Below are 12,409 nucleotides of genomic sequence, written 5' to 3'. Positions count from 1 at the left end.
CATGCAAGGCAAACGCCCTACCACTATGCTACCACTCTGGTCCAAAGATGCCTTTTTTTTAACCCCGTTCGATGCTCAGCGGTTACTCCTGGCTATGTGCTCAAAAATCGCCCCTGGCTTGGGGGGACCATATGGGATGCCGGGGGATCAAACCGCGGTTCGTCCTACACTAGTGCTTATAAGGCAGACACCTTACCTCTAGTGCCACCTTCCCGGCCCCAAGATGCCATTTTCAAGTAAAGTGGCTGTGCAGGTATGGAAGCTTAGAGAGCAGCTGCATCTTGAAGAAAACCACTCATTCCAGAGCAGGCTAAGTACGTTTGCATGTACTGTCATGGATAGGTTCTTGGGAACTGAATTTAAGCACAATGATACCTATGGAAATGTTTTTCTTTTTCATGCAACATCATGCGGCTATAATGTCAATGAGGAAAAACAAAACAAAACAAAATAAAAATACCACTCCAGCCTAAAGCGAAAGGAAATAACATGATTCTGGCACCTGCTGTATACAATTTGTGTCTTGGCGCTGGGCACATATAGGCTCTGAAAAGAATGAGTGTGAGGGGCCCGAGTAATAGCACAGTGGGTAGGGTGTTTGCCATGCATGCAGCTGACCTGGGTTTGATTCCTGGCATCGTATATGGTCCCCCAAACCTGCCAGGAGTAACCCTGAGTGCCACTGGGTGTGGTCCAAAACCAACAAAACAAAACCAAAAAAAACAACAAAAAATAAATAAATAAAAGGGAATGAGATGTAAGATGAAAGGGCCTGACTGAGAGTTAGTACAGAGAGAATGAATAAGGTGCTTGCTTGGCTTTGATCCTCAACATCCCATATGGTCCCCAAGCCCCTTCAGGAGTGATCCCTCAACACAGAGCCAGTAGTAAGCCCTGAGCACAGCCAAAAGTGTATAAACCCCCACTCTCTCTCCCTACCAAACTATGAGCGTTGATAAAGGACTTCGTAGCAATAGGATGAGCTTGAGAAATGCCCTACCAGGAAGATTCTTTGATATGAGCTCAATGCCAGCTCACAATCCTGAATGTCTGAGGTCTGCTTGTTCCAGGTTCTCTTTTGATCCCTATCTCTCTGTCTCCTTGCAAGGACAGAATGACTGCAGGGAGAGACACTTGAGGCACTGGGGGTGGGGGGGACTGGACAGGCCCTGCTCCTTTAGGCCTGGGGCAACCCTGCTAGCTGCCTGCTCTTTCTCTGACCCCAGAAGCTGGGGAGAGTCGGTTCTTCAGGCCATCAGTTTTTCAAACAGCACTAGACACTGTGGCTTGCGGGTCACTTGCGGGTGTGACTCAGAGAGCTCCTACTCAGGCAGTTTCCCTTTCATCCTTGACACGGCAGGGAGTCCCGCTAAACTGGTGTGTGTTTAGAGCAAAAGCCCTGCAGTGGACTAAGTTGTGAAACTCGCCACCCCCACTCTGTACCCGAAACCCTCCCAAAGGGAATGTATCTGGAGCTACAGCTTTTAGGAGGTTTTTAGGAGTTCAAGAGTTCTTAAGAGTGGGTGCTAATCTGAGAGGAAGAGGAAGAAGATCAAGTTCAAGTGATTGCTACACAGCATGCCCAGTCCCTACCCAGCACCCCTGGCCCTGGCTCCCACTTTCAAATCAATAGAAAGAGGAAGAAGGGGAAGAAGGAGTTCAAGGCTCTCCTTGCACAAAGCCCCATAAGGGCCCTTGAAAAAGGCAATAGTCTCTAAGCCTAGAAGAGTCCTCAGGGCTGACTGGACTGACTCCTGATGCTGGAGCTCTGACTTCCAGGGCTGTCAGAAGAATGACCAGCAATTCACCCCGTAAGATGGGGCACATGAAAACCCCAGAAAATAAGGTTATTATCCTGTTTCCTCCTCTAGGATTCCCCACTCAATCTTCCCTGCTGCCTCTCTCTTAACTCCAGACTGGGGTCCCAGAACCCCAGGATACCAACACCTTCAGGGACTTCATTTCATTCTTTGAATAATGCATGACCCTCTCTTTCTGACCTTCCCCTCCCACCCCCACCCCCCACACTCTTGACTTCTAGGAAGCAGGCTGAGGAAGTAAAGGGAAGCTGGCCCACAAGGCCCAGGCTTGGTAGTTGAGCTCTGAAGGGCAAGAAAAATGAGCAGAGGCCCAAGTCAAACACCCAGAAGCAAGTTCCTGGTCCAGCTCTCTCATAGTCACTGTTTCCCAGATGCTGGGAGGTCCTCTAACCTTATTGAGTCTCTAGATTTTTGCTTTTGGTTTTGTTTCTTTAGGTTTTGGTTCATACCTTGCAGTACCCAGGGGTGACTGTTGGCTCTACACTCAGGAAAATACTCTTGGTGGGCTTGGGGACCCTATGTGGTTCCAACCCAGGTTGGACAAGCACCCTATCCACTGTCCTATTGCTTCAGCCCAAGCCTTTGATCATACCTAGTGGGTTGGTTGAGAAGTTTAGACGTTCTGTCGTTGACTGTTCCTCTAAGCAGATAATGTATGTTTGTATGGAATTAACTCCCTTCACTCCTTCTCCCCTCTCTTGCCTTTAGGAAGCCTAGAACAGTACTGAAGTCACTCCAGTACCCCTAAGGGAGCCCTAATCCAAGATTCCAATTTAAACATGTAGACAGGAACTTCTCCCTGGGACTGAAAGAAGTAACACAGGTAAAAGGCCTAAGGCACGATGATACTCACAACGATAAATGTTCAAACATGTGAAGCAAACGAGACCATGAATCACCATCTTCCTGATGGTGACAGAGCTTGGGCTTTGTCCCAAGTCCTCCCATTTAGTCTCCCCACTCTGCACATCTCTCCTCATGAAGCAGTGGGGTGGGGCCAGGGTTTAGCTGCACCAGACACTGGGGAATAGCCTTGCCTCCTGGGACATGCTCTGTGGGGTCCTGAGTGCAGATCCCAACTCCCAGCCCCATCAAAAATGGTGCCTGGGGGCTAGAGCGATAGCACAGCAGCAGGGCATTTGCCTTGCACATGGCCAACCCTGAAAGGATCCTGGTTCAATTCTCGGCATCCTATACAACCCCCCAAGCCTGCCAGGAGAGATTTCTGCCTGCAGAGTCAGGATTAACCCTTGAGTGATGTCGGATGTGGCCAAAAACACAACAATAACAACAAAATAAAGGTGGTAGTGGCTCTTGAGTCTTTGGGGTGTCTGCAAGGTTATGGATTGTGAAGTTGGGTGTATCAGAGTCCAGTTCTCTATTCTTGGTAATTCCATACAGAGAGGGGAGCTGTGGCAGCAGCCTAGGCCACCTGCCAACACAAGGCACTAGACCCCAGCCTGAGGTTCTCTCCACACACTGTGTTGTAGATGCGGGGAGCAGCTCCTCACAGATTTGACCACAACCCTCAGTCACAGCTCAAAACCCCAAGTCAAACCCAAATAGGCTCAGCCTCAGGTTTCAAACCAGTTCTAACTGGAAATGGCTGCTTGGAAACAGCCAATAACTGACAAACTGGGGCCCTAACCCAAGGGAGGCTGAAGCACAGCCCACCACAGTCATAGGGGTCAGACTCAATCCACAGCACCTCCAGCCTCTCCCTCCATCTTCCAGTCCTGAGCCATCTAAGTTCAGCAGAAAGAAACTGTCCTTTGGAGGGGATTTGAATTTTTCTTTTTTTCTTTCTTCTTTTTTTTTGGGGGGGGGGGTTTGGTTTTTGGGCCACACTTGGCAGTGCTCAGGGGTTACTCCTGGCTGTCTGCTCAGAAATAGCTCCTGGCAAGCACGGGGGACCATATGGGACACTGGGATTCGAACCAACCACCTTTGGTCCTGGATCAGCTGCTTGCAAGGCAAACACCGCTGTGCTATCTCTCCGGGCCCGAATTTTTCTAATAGGTTCACTTTCAAAGTTAAAAAATAAAATAGGAGGTATGGCTCAGTGAATAGGGCATTTGCCTTGCATACAGCCAACCCAGGTTTGGTCCCCAGTATTCTATATGGTCCACCAAGCCTATCAGGAGTGATTTATGAATGCAGAGCCAGGAGTGACCCCTAGGAAAAAGAAAAAAATACAGGTAAAATGAACTTTAGTGACACCTTTTACTTAGCCCAATATATTTAAAAATCGTGTGGGTTTTGTCTTTAAACTTGGTTGTACTCTTGAGGAACCATATGGGGTACCCAGGGTTGAACCCAGGTCAGCCACAGGTAAAGCAAGTACCTTTACAGTAGTAAAACATTTCTGCTACAACATGTAATTATCTAGCAGTTAGGAATGAGATGTTTTGCGTGTGTTTTGATTGCAGACTAAGTTTGTGCTACTCTCTCTCTCTGTGTGCTCTGCCAGCTGCTCAGTTCTCTCCGGTCTGGCTACAATGCTAGAGCTTAGTAGCTTCCAGTTCAAGAGGGATGAAGCAGAGGAGCTAGATTTGAGGTTCCCAAGTATTGCTGCACTCTAGGATCCCCTGAGGGATCTATAAAACTACAGATTACTTCTTTTTTGTTTTGTTTTGGTTCTGTATTTTAGGCCACACCCTTAAGCTCTCAGAGGTTACTCCTGGCTCTGCAATCATCAATCATTCCTGGCAGGCTCTGGGATTATATGAGACTCTGTCTTATTCAACCCAGGTCAGTCACATACAAGGTGAACACCCTACTCGTTGTTCTATCACTCTAGCCCCTATAGATGACTTCTGGTCAGAGAGATGGTACAAAGATTAAAGCATCTGCCTAGCATGGGCTTGTGGCCACAACATTGGACCTCATATGGTCCCCGGGCCTTGCCATGAGTGATTTCTGAGTGCAGAGCCAGGCGTGGCCCAACAAAACAAGACAAAAGCAGAAATAGATTACTAGGCTTCACCCAAGGGTTTCTGACTCACAAATTGGGGTTTTGCCCGGGAGTTTATATTTCTCTCTATTTGTGGGGGAGGGGAGGAAGGGAGGGAGGCAGGGAATGAGGGAAGGACGGAGGCAGGGAATGAGGGAAGGAGATAAGGAAGTAAGAAAGGAAACTAGAAAGGAAGAATAAAAGGAAAGAACTAAGGAAGGAAGGAAGGAAGGAAGGGAGGGAGGGAGGGAAGGAGGGAGGGAGGGAGAGAAGAAGGGAGAGAAGAAGGGAGGGAGGAAGGGAGGAAGGAAGGGAGGGAGGGAGGGAGGAAGGGAGGGAGGAGAGATGGAAGGAAGGAAGGCACAGAAAAGAGGGAGGAAGAAAGAAAACTAGTGTAATAGCTTATCACTTATTTTTTTAATACACATTTCAGTGTTTTCTGGTATAGTCACAAAACTATACAACCATTACTCTAATTCTAAAAAGAACCCCCACAAGCACAAGCAGTAACTCCCCACTTTCCTTTTCATGAACTTCTGTTGTCAGATTATTAAAGCAATAGTCTGTTATCTCCCTGGATTTACTATATCTGCACCCTACCAGCATTTATCCACTTTTGGGTTACTTCCTATTGGTTGCTATTGCAAATGCACTGTCACCAACACTTAAATATGTTTTTTTTTTGGTTTTTTTTTTTTTTTTGGTTTTGGGGTCACACCCGGCAGCACTCAGGGGTTACTCCTGGCTCTCTGCTCAGAAATCACTCCTGGCCAGGCATGGAGAACCATATGGGATGCCAGAATTCAAACCACTGTCCTTCTGCATGCAAGGCAAATGCCCTACCTTTATGCTATCTCTCTAGCTCCTAGATGTATGCTTTTAAATGGACATATATAAATTGTCAGGGCTTACCTGGTTTTGTACTCAGAGATCACTCCTGGCAGTGCTCATGGGATACCAGGGATCACACCCCTTTGCTGTGTGCAAGGCAAGCACTTTACCCACTGTACTATCATTCCAAACCCAGGGCAACAGTTTCTTAATACTATAAGAGCAGAGAGTGTGACTTAATAGTACAGTGCTACCTTGTGTGTGTGAGGCAATGGGTTCAATTTTCAGCATTGAATATTCCCCAATAACCCCAAGAGGAAACTAGAAAGGAAGAATAGCCTGAACACAACACACTGTATAGCTTGGCTTGAGCATGGCATGTATATCTTAAAAATAACGACAACAACAACAACAACAACAAGGTAAGAGCAATAGTATAGTGGGTAGGGCACAAGGCCGACCTGGATTCAATCTTCAGCATCCATATGGACCCCTGAACACCCTCAGGAGTAATTTCTAAGGGAAGAGTCAAGAGTATCACCAAGTATTCCAGGTATGGTCCAAAAAGCAAACCAAACCAAACCAACAAACAGAAACCCAACAGTAACAACAACAACAAAACCCCAGGGCTAGAGAGATAGTCAAGACTTGCTTTCTATATCACAACCCTCATCTGATCCATTGCTGGGAATGACCCCTGAGCATAGAGCAGGAAGTATCCTGCAAGAACCACTGTGTGAAATCCAAACCCCCCAAATAAAAGTACCTCAATACAAGACTTTAATTTTTTTATTCTATTTATTTATTTATTTATTTTTGTTTTGGGGCCACTCCCGGCTGCACTCAGGACTTACTCCTGGCTATCTGCTCAGAAATCGTTCCTGGCAGGCACAAGGGACCATATGAGATGCCGGAATTCGAGCCACCTTTGGTCGTAGGTTGGCCGCTTGCAAGGCAAATGCCTACCGCTGTGCTATCTCTCCAGTCCATATTCTATTTATTTAGGTTATTTCCTGGCCTCTCCTGGTTCTGCACTCAGAAATCACTCCTGGCAGGCGTGGATGACCATATGGAATGCTGGGGATAGAATCTGGGTCAACTGTATGGAAGGCAAATGCTCTACCACTGTGCTATCTGGCCCAAGACAAGGCTTTAAAAGATACATATAAGTAAGACATACTCTTAGGAAGTGAGAGATAATTGCACAGAAGAATTCATCCAATTGGCCAATAAGGGGCCAGAGAGATAGCACAGAGGTAGGGCATTTGCCTCGTGGGCAGCCGATCCAGGACAGAGATCCAGGACAGATGTGGTTCGAATCCCGGCATTCCATATGGTCCCTCATGCCTGCCAGGAGTGATTTTTAAGCATAGAGCCAGGAGTAACCCCTGAGCACTGCTGGATGTGACACAAAAACTAAACAAATAAAACAAAACAAAACAAAAAAAAAACCCTGCCAATAAATAGTAGAGCTATTTAATCATATCTGAAACTAAGAAAGCAGGAGAGATATATCACCCTCCCTCCCTCTCCCTTTCCCCCTCTCCCTCTCTCCCTCTTTTCCTCCCTTCTTCCCTCCCCCTCCTCTCTCACTCTCTCTAGCTCTCTCTCTCCTTCTCTCTCTCCCTCTCTCTCTCTCTCTCTCTCTCTCTCTCTCTCACACACACACACACACACACACACACACACACACACACACACACACTCCAAATCCAATTCCAAATAGAGAGGGGAAAGTGATGGGGGTCTCCTAGCCAGAGAATAGAGATTCAATCAGAGCAACCACCTTGAAGAGCAACTTGAGTTTATCTAATTAAGATCAGGACAAATACCAGCAAACCAGCCCCTCTAGCAACATCCGAAGGAAACAGCAATGCCTGAACCAAACAACACATTGCAAGAGCATCAGCACAGGGGAGGGGGTATTGACTGCTGCGTCAAGGTTTGTGCCAGAGCAGGAGTGAACAGCAGTTCAAGTTGCTCACTGAAGCAATTTGGAGAGAATGCACTGAAAAAACAAACATAGACCGGGAATGATAACTGTACTTGTACTGTGTGTCACTGCTTATGCTCACTCTCAAAATATTATCATGCATGTTGTGTAAATATATCTACACATGGCAGAAGCATCACTCATGTGGGACCAGAGAAGATAGTACAGCAGGAAGGGCTCTTGCCTTGCAAATCGCTGGCCAAGGTTCAATCCCTGGCAAGCTGAGTTCATCAGGGGTGATCTCTGAGCACTGCCAAGTGTCGTCCCAAACCCAAATATACAAGAAAGCAGCATCACTCATGGGAAGGACAACCCTGGTGGTCCTCAGCACCAGAGAGAGCCTGAGCATTTCTGCATCCTCATCGGGCCATCAGCCAACCAGGTGAGAATTGTGAGCATTGGAAAAAACCCTCCCAGCAAAAAAAATCTTGGGAGGTGGTACTTTAGGTAGTGCTCAGGAATCATATGTGAGTCTGTGCTCAGAGGACTGTGGTGCTGGGATTTGAAGCAGAGAGGCAGCAGTTCATGCTAGACAAGTCTTTATTTGTTTGTTTATTTGTTTATTTTTGGTTTGGGGACCACACCTGGTGACTCAGGGGTTACTCCTGGCTATGCACTCAGAAATCGCTCCTGACTTGGGGGACCATATGAGATGCCAGGGGATGGAACCGCGGTCAGTCCTAGGCTAGCACAGGCAAGGCTTACTGCTTGCACCAGTGCTCCAGCCCCTATTTTTAATTTTTTTGCTTTTTTTGGGGGGGGGGCATACCCAGCAGCACTCAGAGATTACTCCTGGCTCTGTGCTCAGAAATCACTCCTTGCAGGCTTGCGGGGGAGGGTGGATAGGGACATATGAAATGCCAAGGATCAAACCTGGGTTGTCCAAACACAAGGCAAGTACGCTCCCTAATGTACTATCACTCTGGCCCAGGGCAAGTTTTTAAAAGAAATAAATGAAGCGAGGCCAGAGCAATAGTACAGAGGGAAGGGTACTTACTTGCCTTGCAAGCAGCAACCCAGGTTCCATCTCCCGCAACCCATCTGGTCCTCTGAGCACAGCAAGGGGTGATCCATGAGTGCAAAGCCAGGAGTAACCCCTGAGCACCACTGGGTGTGGCCCAAACCTCCTCACATACACCCCAAAAATATTCGGAGCTGAGCCGACAGCTTTGAAAAAGTGTGCCATCTTTTTTTTTTTTTTTTTTTTTTTTGGTTTTTGGGCCACACCGGGCAGTGCTCAGGGGTTATTCCTGGCTGTCTGCTCAGAAATAGCTCCTGGCAGGCACGGGGGACCATATGGGATGCCAGGGGGATCGAACCTCGGTCCTTCCTTGGTTAGTGCTTGCAAGGCAGACACCTTACCTCTAGTGCCACCTCACCGGCCCCTAGCCAACATTTCTTTTTTTTTTTTTTTGGTTTTTGGGTCACACCTGGCGGTGCTCAGGGGTTATTCCTGGCTGTCTGCTAAGAAATAGCTCCTGGCAGGCACGGGGGACCATATGGGACACCGGGATTCGAACCAACCACCTTTGGTCCTGGATTGGCTGCTTGCAAGGCAAATACCGCTGTGCTATCTCTCCGGGCCCGAGTGTGTGTGCCATCTTTTGAGAACGCATCCAGCACTGGGGGCGTTGGAGAAAACCTCTGCCTGCTGTAATGCACACCTCAGATTCTCTACCAGAGAAAAGCCATGTCCCACTCCACCTGCTGGCCCACTTAGTGCAAGGACAGCCCACTGAAGCTCTGTCTAGGGCCATCTTGAAGGTCTCCCCAGTCTGGCAGCTCCCTCTGGGGTGCAGTCCTTTGCTCACTGCCAAGGTATGTCCCCAGGGCATTCCCTAATAAAACTTCTGCCTGCAAATCTCATCTCCGAATCTGTTTCCCAGGGAACCAATCTAAGACACAGGAATCTAACAATGGTCTGAAGTTATCACAAAAATATTGCGATGTCATTAGGAGCCTCGATTGAGGCTGGTTGTAATATATCTACATTCAGTTCTGCATTAGAATCAGCTGCAAATAATAAAGGCCTGAAAGATATCAGCTTCAGCAAGATGGAAATTAAGTTATTTTTCATATAAAAGTAGTCCAGGGTAAAACTAATCTAGATGATTGAAAGCTGATAAGGGGTTATCTCTGTGTGTGTGGGGGGGGTATATGCATGCACACACACAAACAAAAAGAGGAAACTGCAAAGGAAACTTTGAGGTAATGGGAAGAGTCTATATCTTGATTGGGAGGTGGTTGCATAAGGTTATATATAGTTGTCAGATCTTCTTGGATATGTACTTATAATGGGCACAGTTTAATTAAAACACAATACAGTAGATTTTTAAATGTCTCTAGCACAGAGATAGGAGGTCTGAAATTAACATTGTTCCTGGTAAGAGAAACCTCATTTTCTTTTCTTTTTTTTTAATTTTAATTTTTAAATGAATTACTTTATTTAAACACCATGGTTAGAGGTTATTCATAATACAATTGGTTTCTTTTTTTTCACAATTACAAAGTTCTTCATGATTGAGTTTCCGTCTCACAATGTATAACACCCTTCACCAGTGCATGTTTTCCTCCATCAATATTCCCAGTTTCCCTCCCACCCTCCCCAGATGTTCCCCCTCTTTTCCTTTTAGACACTGTAGAAACCTTTTTCTCTCATAGTACGCCTTGCTTGCTCTCTCATCTCTCATCTCCTAATTATCTCATGACCCCCAATGGCTGCAAAACTCCGATATTTCCCTCTAGTCTGGGGAAAAAGGTAAGGGGAAAAGGCCTCCACTCTAAGGACAAGGTAAGTGCCACATAATGCTTAGACACCCATCTGATCAGCCAGGGCTTAGGGCTAGACCTGCTGGTAAGGGAGACTAAAATATATGTAGTTCTTTTTTTTTTTCCCTGTATTTTGAAAAACAGAGCTTAGAGACCTTCCTTCTTTACTTGTTTGTTTTGTTTTTGTTTCGAGTCCACACCCAATGGTTCTCTCTTAGTGAAGCGCAGGAGACCATGTGGTGCCAGCGATTGAACCTGCCACCTGTATGTACAGCTGCAAAGCATGTTCTCAGCCTTTGAGCTTTCTGGCTGGTGAAAACTATAGTCTTTTATTCGTTTGTCATTTGTTAGGGGGCACACTTGGTGACGCTCAGGGGTTACTCCTATCTCAGCATTCAGGAATATTTTGGTGGTGTTAGGGGGACCGGAGGGGATGCTGGAGATCGAATCCAGGTCAATGGTACTCAAGGCAGATTTTCTACTGCTGTATCACTGTGGCCTCTATGCATAGTCTTTTAATGGGGATCTTGGTTGTCAGGGGGAACAGAAGGACCGTTGAGACAATATCACAGTATTTTAAAAACAAGATCTATGAAATCAAATATGCTTTGTATACTTCGAGGAGAGAGCATTAGGCTGACAAGTTGACTGTGTGGAGATTTGGAGTCATTCCCAAAGAAGGTACCACATCAAAATATGAGCTCCCAAAGGTGGTGACATGTTATACATGAAACCTTATCAGTAACAGTACTATAAACCACAGCACAAAACCATGTAATAAAAGAACATCTTATAGAAGCTAGAGTGATAGCACAGTGATAAGGCATTTGCCTTACATGTAGCTAACCTGGGATGGACCTGGGTTCAATCCTTGGCATCCCGTATGGTCCCCTGAACCTGCCAGGAGTGACTTCTAAATGAAGAGCCAGGAGTAACGAAGAGCCTGAGTGGTGCTGGGTGTGGCCTCCCAAAAACCAAAACAAACCAAAACCAAAAAGAACATTTTGTAGAGGCAGACTGGGAGGTGGGAGGTGTGGGTTTGGGCGTTGGTAGAGGGAAGCAGACACTGGTGAACGGATCAGTACTGTAACATTATACACCTAAAACCCAACCATGAATAACTTTGTAACTTGAGCAGTGACTAAATAAAAAATAAATTAATACATAAAACAAAATATCATCTGCGTGTGTCTACTGATCTTGACAAGATTTGCAGGGCTCTAACATCCAATATGAAAATTATTTCATTTTCCTAGTAGATTTATGGTTTCCTAAGACTTGAGGCAGTATAGACAGGAGAAAATAGGAGCCTTTGCTAGAAGATAGACGCATCCCTTTGGGGAGATTAAAAAGAAAGGTTTAAAATCAGGGACAAGCTTCAAAGAATGAAGCTGCTTTCTTCATACTTCCCACACTGCAGGCCAGCACCCAACCTGTGTATCATCCATGAGTCTAGATCCAAGGCAGTAGACCCGTGGTTTCTATCCTTTCTCCACCTGCAGGCCAGCAACAGTTGATGAAGTGGTGGTTGAAGACCAATAGATTGGAGCACATGTTTTGCATACAGGAGACCCAGTGCCATCTCCAGTACCACACAATCTCCCAAATTCTGCTGGGAATGATCTCTTAACACTGAATTAGGAATAAGTCCCTAAGCACTATTAGATGTGGCCCCCAAAACAATGAAACCAAAAATCTCTAAAAGCATGGGGTCAGAGAGATAGTGCAATAGTAGTAGGTAGGGTGCTTGCCTTGTACACAGCCCACCTGGGTTTGATCCCAAGACACAACCAGGGTGATCCCTGAGAGTAGACCCAGGAGTGAGTCTTGAGCGCAGCAGGTGTGATCAAAACAAAACAAAACAAAACAAAAATTCTAAAAGCAGCCTGATGGTAGATACATAACTCCAAATAAACTAAAGGTCACTTTAAAAATGGGTAAATTGGGGGCCAGAGTGATAACACAGTAATAGGGCATTTGCCTTGAACACTGCTGATCCGGACGAACCCGGGTTCCATCCCAGGCATCCTATATGGTTCCCCA

The sequence above is a fragment of the Suncus etruscus genome, chromosome 12 (assembly GCF_024139225.1).
Source record: "Suncus etruscus isolate mSunEtr1 chromosome 12, mSunEtr1.pri.cur, whole genome shotgun sequence".
NCBI lineage: Eukaryota > Metazoa > Chordata > Mammalia > Eulipotyphla > Soricidae > Suncus > Suncus etruscus.
Note: the sequence above shows the minus strand (reverse complement) of the source record.